Source organism: Coregonus clupeaformis, chromosome 12 (assembly GCF_020615455.1).
Source record: "Coregonus clupeaformis isolate EN_2021a chromosome 12, ASM2061545v1, whole genome shotgun sequence".
NCBI classification, from domain to species: Eukaryota; Metazoa; Chordata; class Actinopteri; order Salmoniformes; family Salmonidae; genus Coregonus; species Coregonus clupeaformis.
Window position 1 is genome coordinate 53,589,604 of NC_059203.1, and position 25,306 is coordinate 53,614,909.

General features: G+C 42.4%; 1 protein-coding gene across 1 annotated transcript in view; it reads right to left on the bottom strand.

Moving 5' to 3' along the window:
- cdc42 (cell division cycle 42) overlaps nt 1-20,549 on the bottom strand; it is a 33,635-nt gene extending 13,086 nt beyond the window's left edge. Inside the window, exon 1 of the mRNA XM_041891461.1 lies at nt 20,490-20,549. The gene's annotated coding sequence lies outside the window, so the exon portion shown is untranslated. The remainder of the gene's footprint in view (nt 1-20,489) is intronic.
- Between the last annotated feature and the right edge of the window lie 4,757 nt (nt 20,550-25,306).

Below are 25,306 nucleotides of genomic sequence, written 5' to 3' on the forward strand. Positions count from 1 at the left end.
TCTCTCATCTTTTTAAGTGGGAGAACTTGCACAATTGGTGGCTGACTAAATACTTTTTTGAATGTATCAAACCAGTTGCCGTGATACGTTTTTTGTTGTTGTGCACTCTCCTCAAACAATAGCATGGTATTTCTTCATTGTAATAGCTACTGTAAATTGAACAGTGCCGTTTGATTAACCAGAATTTAAGCTTTATAAGACATGTTATTGTCCTGGAAAGTTTGCTGTTACTTACAACAGTCATGCTAATCACATTAGCGCACGTTAGCTCAACAGTCCCGTATATGGGACACCGATCCCGTAGTGGTTAAGCTTCCTTTTAAGAAGCACTTTCTCAGCTACAGTGCATTCGGAAAGTATTCAGACCTCTTCCCGCTCAGCCCAGTCAAAACTGTTCGCTGCTCTGGCACCCCAATGGTGGAACAAGCTCCCTCACGACGCCAGGACAGCGGAGTCACTCACCACCTTCCGGAGACATTTGAAACCCCACCTCTTTAAGGAATACCTGGGATAGGATAAAGCAATCCTTCTACCCCCCCCCCACACACACAGCGGAGTCGTCACCACCTTCCGAGACATTTGAAACCCCACCTCTTTAAGGAATACTGGATTTAAGACTCACCACCTTCCGGAGACATTTGAAACCCCACCTCTTTAAGGAATACCTGGGATAGGATAAAGCAATCCTTCTACCCCCCACACACACAGCGGAGTCGCTCACCACCTTCCGGAGACATTTGAAACCCCACCTCTTTAAGGAATACCTGGGATAGGATAAAGTAATCCTTCTACCCCCCCACAGCGGAGTCACTCACCACCTTCCGGAGACATTTGAAACCCCACCTCTTTAAGGAATACCTGGGATAGGATAAAGCAATCCTTCTACCCCCCCCACACACACAGCGGAGTCGCTCACCACCTTCCGGAGACATTTGAAACCCCACCTCTTTAAGGAATACCTGGGATAGGATAAAGTAATCCTTCTACCCCCCACAGCGGAGTCACTCACCACCTTCCGGAGACATTTGAAACCCCACCTCTTTAAGGAATACCTGGGATAGGATAAAGCAATCCTTCTACCCCCCCACACACACAGCGGAGTCGCTCACCACCTTCCGGAGACATTTGAAACCCCACCTCTTTAAGGAATACCTGGGATAGGATAAAGTAATCCTTCTACCCCCCACAGCGGAGTCACTCACCACCTTCCGGAGACATTTGAAACCCCACCTCTTTAAGGAATACCTGGGATAGGATAAAGTAATCCTTCTACCCCCCCCACACACAGCGGAGTCGCTCACCACCTTCCGGAGACATTTGAAACCCCACCTCTTTAAGGAATACCTGGGATAGGATAAAGTAATCCTTCTACCCCCCCCAAAAAAAATTGTAAAGTGGTTATCCCACTGGCTATAGGGGTGAATGCATCAATTTGTGAGTCGCTCTGGACTAGAGCGTCTGCTAAATGACGTAAATGTGCCCTTGAGCAAGGCACTTAACCCTAATTGCTCCTGTAAGTCGCTCTGGATAAGAGCGTCTGCTAAATGACTTAAATGTAAAATGTAAATGTAAAATGTAAATTTTGTTATGTTACAGCCGTATTCTAAAATGATTTAAATTGTTCCCCCCTCCCCCCTCAATCTACACACAATACCCCATAATGGCAAAGCAAAAACAGGTTTTTAGAATATTTTTCAAATGTATTAAAAATAAAACAAATACCTGATTTACATAAGAATTCAGACCCTTTGCTATGAGACTCGAAATTGAGCTCAGGTGCATCCTGTTTCCATTGATCATCCTTGAGATGTTTCTACAACTTGAGTCCACCTGTGGTAAATTCAATTGATTGGACATGATTTGGAAAGGTACACACCTGTCTATATAAGGTCCCACAGTTGACAGTGCATGTCAAAGCAAAAACCAAGCAATGAGGTTGAAGGAATTGTCTGTAGAGCTTCGACAGGATTGTGTACCAAACAGTTCTGCAGCACTGAAGGTCCCCAAGAACACGGTGGCCTACATCACTCTTAAATCGAAGAAGTTTGGAACCACCAAGACTCTTCCTAGAGCTGGCTGTCCGGCCAAACTGAGCAATTGGGGAAGAAGGGCCTTGGTCAGGGACGTGACCAAGAGCCCGATGGTCACTCTGACAGAGCTCCAGAGTTCCTCTGTGGAGATGGGAGAACCTTCCAGAAGGTCAACCATCTCTGCAGCACTCCACCAAAATCAGGCCTTTATGGTAGAGTGGCCAGGCGGAAGCCACTCTTCAGTAAAAAGGCACATGACAGCCAACTTGGAGTTTGCCAAAAGGCAACTAAAGCAAAGATTCTCTGGTCTGATGAAACAAAGATTGAACTCTTTGGCCTGAATGCCAAGCGTCAGGTCTGGAGGAAACCTGGCACCACCCCTACGGTGAAGCATGGTGGTGGCAGCATCATGCTGTGGGGATGTTTTTCAGCGGCCGGGACTGGGAGACAAGTCTGGATCGACGGAAAGATGAACGGAGCAAAGTACAGAGAGATCCTTGATGAAAACCTGCTCCAGAGCGCTCAGGTCCTCTGACTGGGGCGAAGGTTCACCTTCCAACAGGACAACGACCCTAAGCACACAGCAAAGACAACGCAGGAGTGCCTTCAGGACAAGTCTCAATGTCCTTGAGTGGCCCAGCCTGAGCCCGGACTTGAACCCAATCGAACATCTCTAGAGAGAACTGACAATAGCTGTGCAGTGACAGTCCCCATCTAACCAGACAGAGCTTGCGAGAATTTGCAGAGAAGAATGGGAGAAACTCCCCAAATACATGTGTGCCAAGCTTTTAGCGTCATACCCAAGAAGACTCAAGGCTGTAATCGCTGCCAAAGGTGCTTCAACAAAGTACTGAGTAAAGGGTCTGAATACTTATGTAAATCAGATATTTTTCATATATACATATATACACACACATATACACATACACACATTTGCAAAAATGTCTAAATACCAGTTTTTGCTTTGTTATTATGGGGTATTGTGTGTAGATTGATGAGGGGGAAAAAAACATGTAATCCATTTTAGAATAAGGCTGTAACGTAACAAAATGTGGAAAAAGTGAAGAGGTCTGAATACTTTCCGAATGCACTGTATCTGCAATACAGGTATGATTGAAGAATGAAGCAGGTGTTAAACATGGGCTTTGCTAGACAGAAAGCAACACTCCATTGTCAACACTGATTAAAATCAGTACACCTATATTGATATCTTTGAAAATACCATTCAAGTATCATTAGCTTTAAAAAAAAAATTAATCGTTTTCTTTCATATTTTGGTCCAGAGTGAAGCTCTCTCCACTAGCCTACATATTGTTCCTGCATTGAGGAAGATTCACCATCTTCATCAAATGTTTTCATAATTTAATCTGCAGATAATCGCCAAAAAGCCTACCATTATGCAAATTAGGGAGCTAAATGAACAGCTCTCTTACTGATGCAATTCGGTAGGCTACTGACAAGTCACTCACTTCAACGTCACTGTCTGGCAAGTCCTGATGGACTTCATATTGAAAATACAAACAAGATCTTTAGCTTACTTGTCCCGATGCGATACCCTGGACATAACAACGTTGTATGATTTATGAATAGCAAAGGGATATAGGAGATTTACTCTATTCAGTCAGTTCCACACCTTTTATAATGTAGTCAAGCTTGCTGTTCGTCAATCAAAACACAGGAAAATAACCTATGCGCCACCACTCCGTAGCTGCATATGAAACATCTACATTTTAAAAAGTCTAATAAATCCATGTAATATAGCCTACACAATCACAATAAATCCATTATATATTTTAGACAGGTCTAAAGAAACATATGAAGAAAATATCGTCTACTTCAGAAGAACAGAATAGCATACTCTGAGTTGTCCTTATGTTAGGCCCTGATCTGGCTATGCCATATGGTTCTGGGCTACACTAGTTCATTTAGCAGACAAGGTTTGCTTAGAATTCCATCAAATTATTTTATAGTATCAAGAATACAATTGAACAAAGCTGAATAAAATAGAAAGAATATTTTCTCCAAACGATTTGAGGGAGTGCGCACATGCAGCTATTCTGTGTTGAGCGGTTAACAAAGAAACCGGTACTCCTATATGCTTAATTTAGAGTTAATTTAACTTTAGTTCTGATACAAATGTTGGGCTATATGTTTTGATTTTTTATACATTCTTAGGCTGCATGACTAATGATGATTTGAAAAGTCACATGAAAGGCATGAGCTCTGCTTAGTTTTTTTGCGCAGGCTGTACACACTTCATCAGTGTCTCATTCATAATTTGACAAGCACTTGCATTGTTTTAATTGCATTTATTTGTTTCTAAAGTATGTCATTTTGACAAGATTTGAAAATAGGATGCTGCCCCTTTAAGACAAAAGTTCCAAAAGAGATAGATATGGCTACAGTAGGCTAACCAAGACGAATGCTAGGTGTCTTTTGTAGCTTTCTTTTTGCAGACTATCAACAGTAGCCAGCATATTGCTAGCATGTTCACTATTAAAGGTTTACATTTGTAAATCACTTACCCTAAAATAAATAAGCTCAGCGAGTAGATTGATGGGCGCTTATTTTTGCTCGACAGCTCGTGTGTGCGGTGTGAAGGCATCAACTTATGTACTGCTGGAGAAGTTGACTCGCGGGAGCGTGATTGTGCTTGAATGAACAGCCAATCATATTGCTCAAATACAAATAGCATGACATTCACGCGCATAGTCTTCAACCGTAGACGATAGAGCAGGGCCCGGTTACCCAAAAGCATCTTAAGGCTAAGTTCATTGTTGGAACCTTCGTAGGAGCAATCTTTAAATCTCCAAGCGGTTTCCCAAAACCATTGTTATTAATGTTGCACTTGAAAATGTTTGGAAACTAACTTAGAACAGCTAAGTGTGTCGTTAGTTGCTTTTTTGCGCACCAGCGTCACTTTATACACAAACCTCCGCTAATCATAAACACATGGTTTATCCGTCTGTGACCGCTGATAACTTCAGCACAAAGCTGACTACAAATAGTCGACAATGCCTTTGCAATTGATAAACAAGCGACGTATAAAAATGTACTTAAAATCAAAACCGAAATGACTGCATTAAAATATAAACCGTATAGGCTATAGGCCTATTTCAATCATATTGAAATACATTTAATGTTCAATCAATTGTTATATTTTGCTACTCAATTTAGTTATATTTTGCTACTTGTAGGCTACTGTCTAATTTGTCACAATATATTTAATGACGTGTAGCCTAACATGTGCGCAATGTGCCAAAATCAGTGCTTAGAATAAGCCGCGTCAATATTTGCAGCCGTGGCTGGTAATCTCTCTAGGAGTAGATCCGTCGTCAGTATTATGAAATAATTCTAACGTTAAGGTAAGATTTGAATGTAGAAAGCTGATCCGAGCAAGCAGTCAGTTTTTTTCGATCCTATCAGTATCGACGCACTTAGCGAACATTCTCTCTGCTTGGTGTTTTGGGGAAACGCATGTTTCATCTTCGGCGGTTGTAGGAAAGATATCGTTAAAAAACACTCGTAAGCCTAAATTCCATCACTATCGGGAAACCGGGCCAAGGTAAATGTTGAACTGGAATGGAAAAAGGCACTGAAAAAGGTACTGGCCCTATCAGGCCAGTGACTGACGAGATCCACTGGCCACGGCGGGCCATCGTTAATGTCAGATTCTGCACACAAAATAAAATACATGTGCCAGAAAACAAATAGGCTAAGCGGATTTCGACTCACCATTACCACATTATATGGGATGTGCAAATTCATTCACATTATATGGGACGTGCAAATGAATGCGTTCTCCCTCAGTTTAGAAATTTGACTGCAACCACAGCTCACACAACACACACCCAGGTACAGAGAGGCTGGATAGACAGCAGACAAACCAGCAGTGTTCCCTGTCATCCCTCACTTTGTGACTGACAGGCACCTCTCATATCAATAGCTTGCTAGAAGATGCATATCGTTCATTCCAGATGAAGAGGGCTCTGCAGACTTTTTTCAGACTAGCGAACTGAAAAGTATCCTAAATAATTTAAGTAGAAAAAGTACCCGGCTGAAAATGACTAAATCGGCTGTATAGCCAACTGCTGGCACTAGTGGAAAACACTGTCAATTGTCTTCATTCGCATTCATGCCAAGCACTGTGGTTGGACTGCAACTGAGGTAGTGACAGCATAATGTCCCCTAAATGAACGCGAGAACCAGAGTTGTAGAAGACGACAAGTTGGGATCATGATGTGCTGATGTTCACCCAGTTAAAAAGGTGAGACAGAGCTCTGCTTGACTATTGCAGATAACATGGAGTCTGCCTGCCAGTTGGGATGTGCACAGTTATTTAAATATCTGAACGGATGTTAGTATTCAAATACTTGTAGTATTCATTTTTGTGAAAAAGGTGATTCTTACATAAGGATATACCATTATAAATTATTATAAATTATTAATTTAATAAAACAAACTTTGACTAGCTCCGCGTGCCCCATAAAAAAGACAGGTAGATGACCGGTTGCCTTCACATGTGTAGCTTGTTGTTTATGTTGGCCAATCAAAGCGGAAAAGAGGCTCAATGTGTAGAAAGTGGAGTGAGTTCACTAATGCAATACAATTACAGAATTAAAAGTTCGCGAAATGAGAAGGAGTAGGCTACAATGAGCAACCCAACAGGTAGGCTGTTGTTTTATCTGAATGGGATTGGGAAGAAAGCACAGCATGTGGCCTCAATTAGCTAGCTTCTCTAGGCTACTCCACTCAAGACAGGCACTGTTATATGGGATGATAAACATTGTGGTTGCTACGAGTTAGCTAGTCTTGGTAGTAGCCAAGTTCCCTTAGAGTCTCTCTCTCTCTCCGTCTGCTCGCCACACACACACACCGACCAATACCCTCCGCAGCTGTAGCAATAGTGCACAAGCCTCCCTCCTTCGCGCGGTAGTGCTCAGTTTAAAAAGATACTTACACATTTTTTTGGGGGGAATCTCTCACAAAAAGTAATGATACTATTCGAATAGTCAAATTATTTCAAATCCCCATCCCTACCTGCCAGTCACTATTAAACTAAGCTTGGGTGTATACCGGGGTATTTGGAAATAGCCACAAGATGGTTTTTCAATACAGTCAATACAGTTGAAACTATTTCTTAGAATTGTTTTATCAATTTGAATATTTGTAGCTACTTTAAGTAAATATCTGAAGTCAACTTGTGCAATACGCTAGGAGATAAAGATCATGTTCTTCATTTCACCGGTCACAATTTTTAATTATGACACTTGTCATTGTGACTGGGGATTACTGGTAAGTGACCAGAGCCTTGTGAGTCACTTACTTTTATTCAGCACGCGCCAGGTGATTTAGTTACAGTATGGAATTCACAACCAAATGTTTGCCAGCTAGATATCTTAACTATTAAGTTAACTGTCTAAAATGTGCTAAACGCTCTGTAGTTGTGCATTTGGTTTGCTAATTTAGTAGCTAGTTAGCCATCTAGCTAAGTGGTTAGGTTCTTCCAAAAATCAAGCTTCGCATTATGACAGCAGAGAATCCTCTCCCGGATCAAGAGCCTTGTTTTTTAATATTTATTTTGTGTGTGCAGCAAACTGTGAGTAACATGTTTGTGTTACTTGTATAACTTTATGAGCTGAGATTACGATCCTGAAAATAGTTTAGGTCAGAGATTGTATAAAATGTTCCCAATGCGCTCGTTAGCATTGAATTAGCATTCTCTATGGGATTTGACATGTACTTATTAGCATTGCTAACTTTTGGATCACAAAGGCGGAGTGGGATTTGAAAATGGCGCCCCTTGTGTTCAGTGCAGGTATTACCAAATATCCCGGTATGGCACAAGATTGGTATGAAGGTATGACAATTTGGATACCACCCAAGCCTATATTACACAACACCCCCTCCATTTTCTTCTGAACAACCACTCATGCTTGTTACACACAAACTACAGTGGGGAGAACAAGTATTTGATACACTGCCGATTTTGCAGGTTTTCCTACTTACAAAGCATGTAGAGGTCTGTCATTTTTATCATAGGTACACTTCAACTGTGAGAGACGGAATCTAAAACAAAAATCCAGAAAATCACATTGTATGATTTTAAAGTAATTAATTTGCATTTTATTGCATGACATAAGTATTTGATCACCTACCAACCAGTAAGAATTCCGGCTCTCACAGACCTGTTAGTTTTTCTTTAAGAAGCCCTCCTGTTCTCCACTCATTACCTGTATTAACTGCACCTGTTTGAACTTGTTACCTGTATAAAAGACACCTGTCCACACACTCAATCAAACAGACTCCAACCTCTCCACAATGGCCAAGACCAGAGAGCTGTGTAAGGACATCAGGGATAAAATTGTAGACCTGCACAAGGCTGGGATGGGCTACAGGACAATAGGCAAGCAGCTTGGTGAGAAGGCAACAACTGTTGGCGCAATTATTAGAAAATGGAAGAAGTTCAAGATGACGGTCAATCACCCTCGGTCTGGGGCTCCATGCAAGATCTCACCTCGTGGGGCATCAATGATCATGCGGAAGGTGAGGGATCAGCCCAGAACTACACGGCAGGACGTGGTCAATGACCTGAAGAGAGCTGGGACCACAGTCTCAAAGAAAACCATTAGTAACACACTACGCCATCATGGATTAAAATCCTGCAGCGCACGCAAGGTCCCCCTGCTCAAGCCAGCGCATGTCCAGGCCCGTCTGAAGTTTGCCAATGACCATCTGGATGATCCAGAGGAGGAATGGGAGAAGGTCATGTGGTCTGAACAGACAAAAATAGAGCTTTTTGGTCTAAACTCCACTCGCTGTGTTTGGAGGAAGAAGGATGAGTACAACCCCAAGAACACCATCCCAACTGTGAAGCATGGAGGTGGAAACATCATTCTTTGGGGATGCTTTTCTGCAAAGGGGACAGGACGACTGCACCGTATTGAGGGGAGGATGGATGGGGCCATGTATCGCGAGATCTTGGCCAACAACCTCCTTCCCTCAGTAAGAGCATTGAAGATGGGTCGTGGCTGGGTCTTCCAGCATGACAACGACCCCAAACACACAGCCAGGGCAACTAAGGAGTGGCTCTGTAAGAAGCATCTCAAGGTCCTGGAGTGGCCTAGCCAGTCTCCAGACCTGAACCCAATTGAAAATCTTTGGAGGGAGCTGAAAGTCCGTATTGCCCAGCGACAGCCCCGAAACCTGAAGGATCTGGAGAAGGTATGGAGGAGTGGGCCAAAATCCCTGCTGCAGTGTGTGCAAACCTGGTCAAGACCTACAGGAAACATATGATCTCTGTAATTGCAAACAAAGGTTTCTGTACCAAATATTAAGTTCTGCTTTTCTGATGTATCAAATACTTATGTCATACAATAAAATGCAAATTAATTACTTTAAAAATCATACAATGTGATTTTCTGGATTTTTGTTTTAGATTCCGTCTCTTACAGTTGAAGTGTACCTATGATAAAAAATTACAGACCTCTACATGCTTTGTAAGTAGGAAAACCTGCAAAATTGGCAGTGCATCAAACACTTGTTCTCCCCACTGTACCTACCTCTATTAAAACAACAGACACCATCTCCCTCCCTCTATTTCGCTACCCTCACACACAACCTCTCTGAATACACACTCCATCTCTCATTACACACACACCTTCTCTCCCGGTCATTACACACTTGCTCATTACATAAACACTGCTTTAATTACACACACACACACACACACACACACGCTCTGTCCCCCTCTCATCATCTTTATCTAGCCACAGACACCACGTCTCAGTACAGTGAGAAATACATTTTGGTTAAGGAGTGCAACAGTGACTATAGAAGGGCCAACACCAAGACATCTCTGGTTCCATAGCCAAGGCAGGCCCGGTCTGTAAAACAACACCTTTCCCAGGACAAACCCTTCTGCATTATGGGGATGGCTTCAATAGCCTTCAAATGGGTTGAATGGCGCATCAGGAATATTACTTATCCACTCATCTGATAGATCTGGGTGATGGGAAAGGACAGGGGCCTGTACAGTAACTATACATCACACCTCCAGACACTGCCCTAATGGAGAGAACTGCAGACAGAGGGAAGGACATTTGGGTCGTTTAAATAGAGTAGTGTTCTCCACACATACACAGCAGGGCTGTGCAGGGTCACACATACAGCAGAGCTGGGCTGCTGGCATAGATAAATGGGCTCGGTCAGTGAGAGGGAGAACGCTGGGTTTTGTGAGGCTAGAAAATATTTTTTTTAAACACACACACACACCTCACACTGATCCAGCACATCCCTCTCAGCTCACACTTATCTTTAGTTTAACCATCTACTCTGTACCCATAGACTGAACAAGACCAAGGTCACAATATGGCTGACATTTGTTTTACTGGAGGCGGATCAGTACACACAGAGAGAAACTGTGAGGAAACCAGTAAGCAACGACAGTTTTCTTTTAGAGAAAAAAACCCGGATCAAACTAAACGTAAGACACTGATTTGACAGCTAGGCCTAAATTACGCTTTTCATTAGCACACTAACATCAGCAGCAAATCAATTGCTCATATCCACACACGCACAGAGTACTAGACTGTCTGAGGTTATTGGCACAACACATTTGAATTAGCCTAAATTCTCACTCTCTCCCTTTGAGAGCCAGGCTGTCCTCTAGCCCAGGGAAACAGGCTGAATCCTCAGCCAAGCTGCATTAACAGTGTGACAGACGACCCTTTACACCCCCCCTCCCTCTATTGCTCTCCCTCCATTCGCCCACTGACCAGCCAGCCTTCCCCTCCCCCTCGCGCTCCACATGCAGACAGTGGGTCACTGCGGCTTTAAGCTGAGGCATAACGTCATCTGTTTAGAAGTGATGCACAGCATAGCACAGCTCAGTCAGCACACATGTGGCACACACAGCTAGATCACAACAACGCACAGCTTAGAACTCACAAAGCCACTCACTGACAACTCACAAGTGATTCAGAGCACCCAGCAGCAGCTCATAACAGACACTGCCACCAACAACTCCTAATAGGGCTGGCACAATGACCGTATAACAAAGGGTTATGGTTGAAGACAGTCATGAAAATAAAATAACCAGCATAACGGTGAACAGCTGACTGAAGACGGGACTGCCAGGCATTGTGGTTGTCTGTTTCTGCAGTAACATGGACTCTTAAAAGGCCCAGTGCAGATAAAAACCTGATTTTCCTGGCAGTAGGTAGCCTAGTGGTTAAGAGTGTTGGGCCAGTAACCGAAAGGTCACTGGTCTGAATCCCTGAGCAGACTAGGTGAAAAATCTGCTCTGCTAACCAGAGTGTTGCATGTGATCACATCACATGGCATAATAAAAGGTCTTAAATTCTTAAACATTATCAATGCATTTTTTTTTTTTAACTTTCAGCGGCCATGCTGAGTTTGTTTACTTCCTGAGTAAGCACGGATAACCCCCAGTGACAATATTGGTCTGTATCATACAAATATTTACACATGTTAAGTTTGCTGAAAATAAACGCAGTTGACAGTGAGAGGAAGTTTATTTTTTCTTGTAGTAACCAAACAAAGTGTTAAATCAAAATATATTTTATATGTGAGATTCTTCAAAGTAGCCACCCTTTGCCTTGATGACAGCTTTGCACACTCTTGGCATTCTCTCAACCAGCTTCATGAGGTAGTCACCTGGAATGCATTTCAATTAACAGGTGTGCCTTGTTAAAAGTTAATTTGGGGAATTTCTTTCCTTCTTAATGCTTTTGAACCAATCAGTTGTGTTGTGACAAGGTAGGGGGGGTATACAGAAGACAGCCCTTTTTGGTAAAATACCATATTATGGCAAGAACCAATCAAATAAGCAAAGAGAAACGACAGTCCATCATTACTTTAAGACGTGAAGGTCAGTCAATACGGCACATTTCAAGAACTTTGAACGTTTCTTCAAGTGCAGTCACAAAAACCATCAAGCGCTATAATGAAAGGGCTATCATGAGGACCGCCACAGGAATGGAAGACCCAGAATTACCTCTGCTGCAGAGGATAAGTTCATTAGAGTTACCAGCCTCAGAAATTGCAGCCCAAATAAATGCTTCAGAGTTCAAGTCACAGACACATCTCAACATCAACTGTTCAGAGGGGACTGTGTGAATCAGGCCTTCATGGTCGAATTGCTGCAAAGAAACCACTACTAAAGGACACCAATAAGAAGAGACCTGCTTGGGCCAAGAAACACAAGCAATGGACATTAGACCGGTGGATATTTGGTCCTTTGTCTGGAGTCAAAGTTTGTGATTTTTGGTTCCAACCGCCGTGTCTTTGTGAGACGCGGTGTGGGTGAACGGATGATTTCCACATGTGTAGTTCCCACCGTAAAGCATGGAGGTGGTGTTATGGTGAGGGTGTGCTTTGCTGGTGACACTGTCTGTGATTTATTTAGAATTCAAGGCACACTTAACCAGCATGGCTACCACAGCATTCTGCAGCGATACACCATCCCATCTGGTTTGGGCTTAGTGGGACTATCATTTGTTTTTCAACAGGACAATGACCCAACACACCTCCAGGCTGTGTAAGGGATATTTTACCATGAAGGAGAGTGGTGGTGTGCTGCATCAGTTGACCTGGCCTCCACAATCCCCCGACCTCAACCCAATTGAGATGGTTTGGGATGAGTTGGACGGCAGAGTGAAGGAAAAGCAGCCAACAAGTGCTCAGCATATGTGGGAACTCCTTCAAGACTGTTGGAAAAGCATTCCAGGTTAAGCTGGTTGAGAGAATACCAAGAGTGTGCAAATCTGTCATCAAGGCAAAGGGTGGCTATTTGATGAATCTCAAATATATTTGTTTAACACTTTTTTGGTTACTACATGATTCCATATGTGTTATTTCATAGTTGAGGACTTCACTATTATTCTACAATGTAAAGAAAATAGTAAAAATAAAGAAACCCTTGAATGAGTAGGTGTCCAAACTTTTGACTGGTACTGTACATATACAGCCTTGGGAAAGTAGTCAGACCCCTTGACTTTTTCCACATTGTTACATTACAGCCTTATTCTAAAATGGATTAAAAACATTTCCTCAGCAATCTACTCACAACACTCCATAATGACAAAGTGAAAACAGGTTCTTAGAAATACCTTATTTACATAAGTATTCAGACCCTTTGCTATGAGACTCGAAATTGAACTTAAGTGCATCCTGTTTCCATTGATCATCCTTGAGATGTTTGTACAACTTGATTCGAGTCCACCTGTGGTAAATTCAATTGATTGGACATGATTTGGAAAGGCACACGTCTATACAAAGGACCCACAGTTGACAGTGCATGTCAGAGCAAAACCAAGCCATGAGGTCGAAGGAATTGTCTGTAGAGCTCAGATACAGGATTGTGTCGAGGCACAGTTCTGGGGAAGGGTACATTTACATTTTAGTCATTTAGCAAACTCTCTTATCCAGAGCGACTTACAGTTACACAGTTAGTGAGTGCATACATAAAATGTCTGCAGCATTGAAGGTCCCCAAGAACACAGTGGCCTCCACCATTCTTATATGGAAGAAGTTTGGAACCACCAAGACTCTTCCTAGAGCTGGCCACCCGGCCAAACTGAGCAATCGGGGGAGAAGGGCCTTGGTCAGGGAGGTGACCAAGAACCCGATGGTCACTCTGACAGAGCCACAGAGTTCCTCTGTGGAGATAGGAGAACCTTCCAGAAGAACAACCATCTCTGCAGCACTCCACCAATCAGGCCTTTATGGTAGAGTGGCCAGACAGAAGCCAGTGCTCAGTAAAAGGCACATGACAGCCCGCTTGGAGTTTGTCAAAAGGCACCTAAAGGACTCTCAGACCATGAGAAACAAGATTCTCTGGTCTGATGAAACCAAGATTGAATGAATGTTAAGTGTCACGTCTGGAGGAAACCTTGTACCATCCCTACAGTGAAGCATGTTGGTGGCAGCATCATGCTGTCGGGATGTTTTTCAGCGGCAGGGACTGGGAGACGAGACAGGATCGAGGAAAAGATGAACGGTGCAAAGTACTGAGAGATCCTTGTTGAAACCAAGCTCCAGAGCGCTCAGGTCCTCTGACTGGGGCGAAGGTTCACCTTTCAACAGGACAACGACCCTAAGCACACAGCCAAGACAACGCAGGAGTGGCTTCAGGACAAGTCTCTGAATGTCCTTGAGTGGCCCAGCCAGAGCCCGGACTTGAATCCCATCGTACATCTCTGGATAGACCTGAAAATAGCTGTGCTGCAACGCTCCCCATCAAACCTGACAGAGCTTGAGAGGATCGGCAGAGAAGAAGAATGGGAGAAACTCCCCAAATGCAGGTGTGCAAAATTTGTAGCGTCATACCCATGAAGACTCGATGCTGTAATCGCTGCCAAAGGTGCTTCAACAAAGTACTGAGTGAAGGGTCTGAATACTTATGTAAATTTAATGTTTTTTATTTTTTATAAATTAGCAAACATTTCTAAAAACCAGTTTTTGCTTTGTAATTGTGGGGTATTGTGTGTAGATTGATGAGGTGGGGAAACTATTTAATCCATTTTAGAATAAGGCTGTAACGTAACAAAATGTAGAAAAAGTAAAGAGGTCTGAATACTTTCCGAATGCACTGTATACACTGAACAAAAATATAAAAAAACACAACATGCAACAATCTCAAAGATTTTACTGAGTTACAGTTCATAAGGAAATCAGTGAATTGGAATAAATTCATTAGGCCCTAATCTATGGATTTGATGACTGGGTATACAGATCTGCATCTGTTGGTCACAGATAGCTTGAAAATAAAGTATGAGGCGTGGATCAGAAAATGTGTTAGTATCTGGTGTGACCATTTATCTGGTGTGACCATTTATCTGGTGTGACCATTTGTCTGATGCAGTGCGACATCTCCTTTGCATGGAGTTGATCGGGCTGTCAATTGTGGCCTGTGAAATGTTGTCCCACTCCTCTTCAATGCCTGTGCGAAGTTGCTGGATATCGGCGGTAACTGGAACACGCTGTCATACACGTCGATGCAGAGCATCCCAAACATGCTCAATGGGTGACATGTCTGGTGAGTATGCAGGCCATGGAAGAACTGGGACATTTTCAGCTTCCAGGATTGTGTACAGATCCTATCGACATGGGGCTGTGCATTATCCTGCTGAAACATGAGCTGATGGCGGCAGATGAATGGCACGACAATGGGCCTCAGGATCTTGTCACGGTATCTCTGTGCATTTAAATTGCAATTGTGTTCGTTGTCCGTAGCTTATGCTTGCCCATACCATAACCCCCCGCCACCCTGGGGCACACTGTTGACATCAGCAAACCGCTCGCCCACATGACGCCATACATGTGGTCTGAGGTTGTGAAGCCGGTTGGACGTACTGCCAAATGATCTAAAACAACATTGGAGGCGGATTATGGTAGAGAAATGAACATTCAATTAACTGGCAACAGCTCTGGTGGACATTCCTGCAGTCAGCATGCCAACTGCACGCTCCCTCAAAACTTGAGAAATCTATTGTGTTATGTGACAAAACTGCACATTTTCGAGTAGCCTTTTATTGTCTTGGCACAAGGTGTACCTGTGTAATGATCATGCTGTTTAATCAGCTCCTTGATATAACACACCTGTCAGGTTGATGGATTTTCTTGGCAAAGGAGAAATGCTCACTAACAGGGATGTAAACAAATTTGTGCACACAATGAGAGGAATAAGCTTTTTGGGATGTTTTATTTCAGCTCATGAAACATGGGACCAACACTAGACATGTTGGGTATTTCTGTTCAGTGTAAATAGAAACATTTCAATTTGGCCCTAACAGAAGAACTATAAAAAGTTAATTTAAATGACCATGGTAGCAATTGAAAGAGAACACTTTGGATATGGGAAAATTATCAGACCAAAAGGTTAGGACACAACAGTTCACCTCACAAGACTGAATCCAAACATTACACTTGATTTCATGTGCATTTTACCTTTTTTATTTTATAAAACTTTTCACAGGATTTGTCAATAACAAAATCTGAAAATACTCTGGATATATTCAGTAACATAACAATATTCATTGAAATGTTGGACTAGGTGCAAGATAAGAAAAAACTATTACAAGGGTTTGAATAAGAGGTCTAACTGGTGTCCACACACTTCTCCAAACTGTACCCAGTTCCTAAGCAATTTCAATGCGCTTTTTATGACTCAAGGAAAGAGCCTTCAACTATAAGGTGTAGGAATGCACATTTCAGTCAATTTTGCTGCCGACTAACCAACCCTCATTAACGGGTCAACAAACTGTAAATAAAAATTCTAAACAGTAAGATTACATGACCAACAGAATGTACTATGCATCCATACAAAGAACTTACATTTTTCATTAAAAGCTTAATGGAAACATTGTCTTACAGTCAAAAGGCTATAGTCTATTATTGAACATGCACCTCCTGTAATGAAGCAGCTAATAAAACGTCATATTCAAACATTTGCCAAAATGTTCTAAACACTGCACCTAATGCGAGCGGTTCCATATGTGAGAGATGAAAACCTCTGTTACAAAACTTAGAAAGAGGGGGAATCTAATAGCAATAACTAGGATGGGTTGCTAATATGACTAGGATTGTGCCTTCGGCTTCTGGACAACGAAAGAAAGTTGATATGAAAACCAATAGAACAGGAGAGAAATTCCGGGTAATGGCATGAGGAAGTTTTTATAAAATAATTGCCTCCATGCTTTTATGGTTGGATTTTGGCTAGGTTACCTTGAAGCAAGGTAAGACATGCCTCGCCTCATTATTTGAAGTAAAGACAAACGTTCAGGTTTCAAACAATTATACTGCTTCAAACTCACATTGCAAAGTGGTGGGTGACGCGCTGATCGTCTGCCTACTGTTGACTATAGCCTATGCACTGGGAGGCCAGCTTTAATTACGAGTTGACACTGAAAAATAAAAATAGTCGCTCTTTTTAATTGTTTGTTGCGCAATGTCTGGGCTTACAAAAGCACGTTTCACTCCAGTACCAGCTTTTTGAGGAGCTGCTCTCGCGCTGTCTGACAGGTGATCGCTATTCCGCTCCTCAAACTAGGCTCTGTATGCTGTGCACGTGTGATAAATGAGATACATGGCTAACGAAAATACACACGCAACAATTTAATTCCACTAAATTATGCTAATTAACCTATAGACCGATAAGCATGACCAGTCAAATGTATTTTTAGCGACTACCCAATTAAAAGGTGCTCTTTTTTTTTTAGCTCTCCTAGCTTTGCCATTGAGGAACTGAAGCAAGCACACTTGCAAACAGATTTTGGTGCACATAGAATGGAGTCATGAGTGCATTCAAGTGCGTGTTCCGTGGCAAATGTTCATCACAATTCGACAAACATAGGCTCATTCTGTTTAGGACAACCCAGGTTATAACACGTCATCCTTGGAACTGTGGAACAAATTTAGCGATCATAAAACGTTGATACTGTAAATTACATGAGTTTTCAAATATGGAAATGTGAAGTGCACATTTGGACTCATGGGTGTGTGGTTAGCTTGTATGACATCAAAGCTGTATTTATTATAATCCTCAACCTCTCATCGTTCAGAACACATCGACTCCTCAATTTACTGCATTTCCCTCAGTCAAACAACAAATGTGCAAAAGTAGCACAATTAGCGGGAGGGATGGGGGAATAAGCTTGTCATTCAGAACTGCTGTCAGTCAAAACCTATAAAGCGCTGTGAAGCAGAGAACCTGAGCTCTGACGTGTAGAATATTACTGTACAGCCACTGCGTTCCAATTTAGGCTTATCAATGACAAAATCTGCTATTTTCAACCCGTATACGGGATGACAGGGACTAAAAGGACTACAAAAACTGTGATATGAGGAAAATACCATCAAGGGTACAAGACTGTGTACATACCAGAGTTTGGGGGTAAACAAACAAATTATTCCATACAACATTGCGGTCTGTATCAGAAACAAGTCACGTGATCTGTTAGTGAACACATGACGGCACATGCAATCTCTGCAAAAAAATTGAACGTTTATGTTGCACAGTAATATCGCTATCGCATATATTTGATATCACCACGAGTTACTAGGATTGAGAATCCACTTCCGGAACCCCTTGTTCCAGCCTATTCATCATAGAGGTTAGGCCACAGCTTCCCCAGGCAAGGGAGTGGGGGGCTGGCAAAACAGGCAGAGGGACCCTAGATGGGTGTGTGTGTGCAGCCTCCGCAGAGCTCTGCAGCAATGAGGAAGAAGCGAGTGAAAGGGAGAAAGAGAGCAAGGGGGAGTGAGAGAACATAAACTAATGCACAGATGGACATCTTCCTTCCACACACCAACAACCTGAGGATGAGGGGCTGACCATCCCCGTTCCAGCACACACACACCAGCCTGATCAGGGTGTATTCCTCCTACACTGGCTCCAGGCAGCTGGACACTGGCTGGGGTGATGCTGAGACAAAGTTAAAGAGTGATAGCACTGTTTAGGTCGTCTGCCTGACAATAACTGACAGTGGTCCAAACATTGCCACATCCAGCCCCTCCAAGCCTACTGCTAGCCGTACGTCCATCTTTCCATCTTTTAAATCAGCACTGACACTGTGACTCAACACTGTTAATGCCTACTACAATTATGATGCTTCCAGATGGGGGACATGCATGACAAACCCAGATGTCATGGTTTTCAATAAAACAGACACAGCGAATTCTGCCAAGGCCAATGCACCGGCCAAGTCAAACCGGATGGACCCTCAAACGAGCCACAACACCGTGGGGTTTGGTCCATGTAGCGGTTACAGCCACCACCTTTGTTGCATGTATGCCCGTGAGAACATGGGATCGCATATGTTACACACACATCTCTCCATAATGTCATCATTTTCTGTAGGCCTCTGGACTTAAAAGGAAACAACTTCAATAGTTGCCAACCAATACCTAGCAATGTGGACTCAGATTACACCGCTCGGGCAGTATTGATTCTGTCTGTCAGCTACTTTCACTGCCTGGCTGGCCTTGTTTCAGAGTGCTGGCTGGCCTACAAACACAAATGAGTGGATCAAGGCTGATGCAGTCATTATTACAACTGTAAAGCGCTGTCTCCATCTCCAAACACGCACACATACACATGTCTAATGTTGAACTAATGCTAGCGGGTGCCCAGATATTCCAAGAATGTCAAAAGAAGATTCACCATCCCACCCCTTCGCAGATTCAGGTGTTCTCTGTAGTAAAGAGAAACATCAGGAAATGTAGTAGAAAGGTGAAATCTGTTCTCCCACCTAGGACACTTTTACAGAAGGGGCAGGGAGACACAGAATGCAGCTGTGCAATGACTTTCAGGGACTTTCCCATCTGGGTTTACAGTACAATGTTGTGCAGTATAATCTACCAAAAGCAGCTCTATCTGCAAGGCAGTGTCTGGTATTACATCGGATTTACGCACTCTGAAAGGCTTTAGTGATCATTCACAGCCTCCCTGTTTCCTTCCTACAGCCTATATAGAAAACACACTGACTCACGCACTGCTAGCCAACCCACATAACCTTAAACACTTCATTCAAAGGTATATGACTTCTTCTGAGTGTAACGTTAGTCTGTCAATAAATACAGTACACCAAACAAATGAAATCAATGTACCACAGAAAGTCAACAGTTTAATTGCTTTTCTATCAGCACTGACAATGGCACTGTGGAAGGGGGAAATCAGCTCTACACAACCATATACCCGATGTACAGCTATCCATTTAATAACTAGCTACGAGCTAGCCAGCTAGCTAATTAATGATGACTCGTAGCTACTAATCGATGGCCTAATCTATCTGTCTGACAATTCTAAAACATTGGTAGGGAAATGGTCGACAATCAAAATAACTGGTGAAAATAATAACACACCTAACTAGGTAAATGAACATTACACGCTACGTTGTGAAGTAATGGAACATTCTGAGCTGGCTACCATCGTTCAGTCTTTCCTCCTGGCTTCCTCCCAGCAGTAACGTTACCAACCCTCCCTGGCGGTTTTCAGCAGTGAGCGAACATCGCCATTCTAGCTAGCTAACAGCTAGTAATAGTGTCAATCATATTTACGTTAATTGTTTTCATACAAACCCTGTCAGATAGATCGATTACTTTATGTAAAGTACGTTAATCCCCTAGCTCATTTAGATAACGTTAGCTATCATTTAATTGAAAATGTCTGATTAGCGTTGACTTAACTAGCTAGATTGGCTAGCAGCTTCCTCTTGCTAGCTAGTTTGCAGTAGCTACCATACATAGTTAACGACGTTAGATTGGCTAGCAAGCGGATGCTGTTGTTGAATGAGATTACAAAATCAAACATTTTATCTCCAATGAAGTAAACAACCAGATACATACGTTGATAGTGACATGTTAGTAATAACACAGATAGTAACTAGCTACTATACGAGAAGAAAGAATTTATGAAAAAATAGTCATTTTCCGTACCGTAGCCTCTCTATTTGTGTCTCTGCGCCGGGCGTTGGCAGGTTCGCACTAGGGGCTTTCTAGTCAAAAGTACAGGGGCACGTGCGTAGAACGTAATACGTGACATGCTAATAAGAAATCACTTATAGCAAAATTGATTGATTGACTCCAAATGACTTACATTTCAATAACAGTGAACATGAATATATTCCCTAGTAAGAATAGTGCAGTACAATACTGGTATTATCTTACTCTGTGGTAATGCAAATTATGAGAAGACCTGACTTTTACATCTTTTCGCAATCACCTGCTATAGTGATTGGGAGAATATGGACAGCTGTGTTTACAGTAATATTGCCTTCACACAAGAGCATTATTTTGACCATCATTATTATTTTTACTCCACTACTCAAAGGGCTCCAATACAATAGTAGGTAGCTTAGCGATTAAGAGCGTTGGGCCAGTAACTGAAGTTCACTGGTTCGAATCCCCGAGCTGACAAGGTGAAAAATCTCTGTGCCCCTTAGTGTTTACTGTAGCTAACACAAAATTGTATATTTTTTCTATAGTGATCTTTTAGTCTCAATTCCATGCTTATCTGTCCATATGGAAGATACTGATTAGATGGCCAGAATATGTTTTGGGGACACTTCACAGCAAAGATACAATCATTTTTCAAACCACTATATTGATTCTCTTTAATATAGTACTATGTTCATGTAAGTCGCTCTGGAAAAGAGTGTCTGCAAAATAACTAAAATGTAAATGCCCTTAGATGGCAGAGTACTATATCAAAGAGAATCAATATAGTGGTTTGAAAACTGATTGTATCTTTGCTGTGAAGTGTCACCAAAAATATATACCGGCCATTTAATCAGTGTCTTTCATATGGACAGATAAGCATGGAATTGAGACCAAAAGATCACTATAGAAAAAATATACAATTTTGTGTTAGCTACATTAAACACTAAGCTCTGACTGTGTCCGCATGATGACCACTATTTCCACCATTTGCAACCCCATAACTGGGTTCTTGGAATAAGATGCAAAACGCATTACAACACTGTCTCCCCTCTCAGGACTATGTCCTCAACACGGTTACCTGACCATTATCCAACCAACACTTCTACAATCTGGGACACAGTGACTGCAACATAAACTATTGTGTAAAGTTTTACCGTTGATGTTTACAGTGTCTCTCTTGATAGTTCTTCTGATCCTGCTTGCTGATTGACAGAGGTCTATAACTAAGCAAATACTCATAACACACACAGATAGAGAGAGAGAGAGAGAGAGAGACAGCCAGACAGAGAGAGACAGAGAGACAGAGAGAATAACCCATCTAAAATACTAATTTTAACCAGAATATTCCATCTCCATATTTTATTTCCATATGCTGTTTGATTTGGTTATCAAAATATTTTATGACTAAATGTGCCTTCATACTAAAAGTAAAATAAAATAAACACTCCAGTCCAGTAGGTGGCAGAAATGCAATTTTCCGGTCAGACAGCGGAAATAGGTCGCTGTGTTGTTTCATAGAGTTAGATAGAGGACTAATCTTTATATCTGTACCACTGTAGAGTCTGTGACAGCATGGGCAGCGCCATTGAGGCTATCTCCATTTTGAAGTAGTCCATTTTCTTCTCCACGATAGGCTGATCCCTCCTGAAGACCCGGTTGGACAAGACTTCAACATGGTCACCAGGAGGGATCAGCCAATGAAGTTGGAAGTCCCACCAAGTTGACTACATTAAAATGACGTAAGCCCTCAATTGCGCTGCCCATTTTAATATGCCTTTTGGCCACTGGAGGCCTCTATCATTCTCTATGGTGTTGTTTACATCTGCACCACATGTTGTGCACCATATCAGAGATAAGTATTTAATGACAAGATGCTCATGTCTCCGCCCTGAGTCGTTGTCTCAAAGGCGGGAAGGCAGGCGACAAATGTAGGTCCAAAATAAGACCATGGAAACGCATTGGGCTTATTTTGTACAGATTTTGTCGAGAGTGAAACCTGTCGCTTCGTCTTTTCCTCTCTGACCATACGTACCAAGGGGTTTCCACTAGATAGCACAGTCGCAAAGTCAAAATGGTCTATGTCGTAAAAATTCATGAAAACAAAAAAGTGCTCTTTGGTCTAAATTTAAGGTTAGAGTTAATGTTAGCAGTGTGGTTAGGGTTAAGGTTAGGTTTAAAATCACATTTTATTTTAAGATCAATTGTTGAAAGTGGCGGGGTTTATGACTTTGTGGCTGTGGTAACTACTGACGAGCCCCATATATACAGCAATGGTTGTTTGGAAACTCCGCGAGAATCGAAAGGCTGTAGTAGTGAGTGAGATTCTGCTGTGTCCCAGCCCATTCGGGAGTGAGTGGGAATGAAATAGTAGACCAGGTAGCCAAAAGGGCTTTAAAACGAGATATAATTTATAGTCATTGCTCCATTGTGGTCCTCTGTAGCTCAATTGGTAGAGCATGGCGCTTGTAACGCCAGCGTAGTGGGTTCGAGCCCCGGGACCACCCATACGTAAAAATGTATGCACACATGACTGTAAATCGCTTTGGATAAAAGCGTCTGCTAAATGGCATTTCATATTATTATTATTGGGTAGAGGTGAGGCCTAATGTAAGATTAGAGCCATTATGATAGATGTGTGGCAGAAGAGGTGGGACTCAGAGCGCAAGTGGGGGCATTTATATGCCCTCCTAAGAAAGGTTCGTGGACCAAGGGTCAGATTAGGAAGGAAGAGGTGGTGTTTGCTCGGTTGCGTCTAGGACATTGTACATTGAACTCGTCATTATATTTGGTTAGCAAGCATGTGAATGGTTTGTGTACAGAGTGTATGGTTGATGAAACAGTGAAGCAAAACTACAGATTAGTTTGTTTCTGTGTACCATTGGTTGCTTTCCTTCTTATTGGATAAATTAGGCCTAGCAAGTGTCACTATAGCTAGCTGTTATTTTGCATACATCTTAACTAGTATCAAACCACAAGCCTACGGTGATTTAGAATACATTCTTGTGCATCTTGTATAAATAAATTGGTCATTTAGCAGACGCTCTTATCCAGAGCGACTTACAGGAGCAATTAGGGTTAAGTGCCTTGCTCAAGGGCACATTGACAGATTTTTCACCTAGTCGGCTCGGGGATTAGAACCAGCAACCTTTCGGTTACTGGCACAATGCTCTTAACCATTAAGCTACCTGCCGCCCTTGTATCATCATAATTATCTATTCCATCCTCTCCCTCCAGACCCTCAGCAGCTCAGTTGCGCTCTGCCTGCAGAGGAGGTTCCCCCTGAGCAGCAGCACTGTGAACAGTAGTGGAGCCCCAGTCTGGGGCAGGAGGACCCAGAGCCCATAGAGAATTAAAAGGAACAGGAGCTCAGGACTAGTCAGGAGGAAGAGCAGTGTTTCCCAACCCTGGTCCTCGAGTACCCCCAACAGTACACATTTTCATTGTAGCACTGGCCAAACACACCTCATTCAACTCATTGAGGGCTTGATGATTAGTTGACAAGTTGAATCAGGTGTGCTTGGCCAGGGTTACAATAAAAATGTGTACTGTTGGGGGTACTCGAGGACCAGGATTGGGAAACACTGCCATAGAGTTCATATTCACGCCTCACTGTGTGAAAAGTGACTGACCAGGACCCACCACAGCCCTCACATCAATACCAAACCCAAACTATGGAGAACAGAGAGAGGAACTCTCTACCCACTAATACAACTATCAAACAGAACCTGATGCAAAGTGGAGAATTAGAACCAACCAGTGTCTCCCAGCCCCTCTCTGCAGTAAATCCAGACTGTTCTGAAGTTCATAGTAAAAAAGTGAAATTAAAGATGAGGTGGAAATGTTAGGGTTAAAGCTTCTCAAATCAAAGAGAACATGGGTAAACACGTCTTCTGACGTCTGGAAAAGCAGTAGGCCTAATGTGCCATTCTAGGCTTACACAGGGGATGGATCGCACAGGTGTCCTGTATGCAGTAAATGCTTTATGCAAGCAAGTTTTTTACAGGAAACCTGCAAAAGCATGTGTTGATTGACACGGAAGAGACCATATCGGTGCAAAGAATGTGGCAAATGCTTCAGACAACAAGGAGGCTTAAAAACGCACATAATGATTCACACAGGGGAGAAATCATATGGGTGCAATGTTTGTGGCAAATGTTTAAACCGAAATCGCATTTGGCGTGGCATATGAAGACACACAGGGGATAAATAATTTAAGTGCACATGCTGTGGAAAATGATTTAGATCAACCAATCATCCACCAGATAATTCACACTAGAGAGAAACCATATCAGTGTGAAGTATGTGGCCAAAGCTTTACTCAACATCCAAGCCTAATAGTGCATATGAGGAGACACACAGGGCAGAGACCATACAAGTGCACATTGTGTGGAAAATGCTTTAAATCAACCAATAAACAAGCATCCCACCAGCGAGTTCATACTGTAGAGAAACAATATGTGTGAAGAATGTGGTAAATACCTCAAACGAGAGCCTGACATTGCATATGATGATTCACAAAAGGGAAAGACCACAAGTGCTATTTTTGTGGAAATATCTTTCTAACAAAAGGTGAACGAAAAGATCACCAGCGAATGCACACTGGAGAGAAATCATATAATTGCAAAGAATGTGGCAAATGCATGACCCACAACGGCACCTTGACAGAAATAATCTAGATCAGCGAATTAACTAAAAAGCCATCAGTTGACCCACACTGGGGGAAAATAATATATTTGTTGTATTTGTGGTAAAGGATTCACTCGTAAGAGGACAGCTCATGTAAGGAGACACAGGGGGAAACATAACAATGCTGT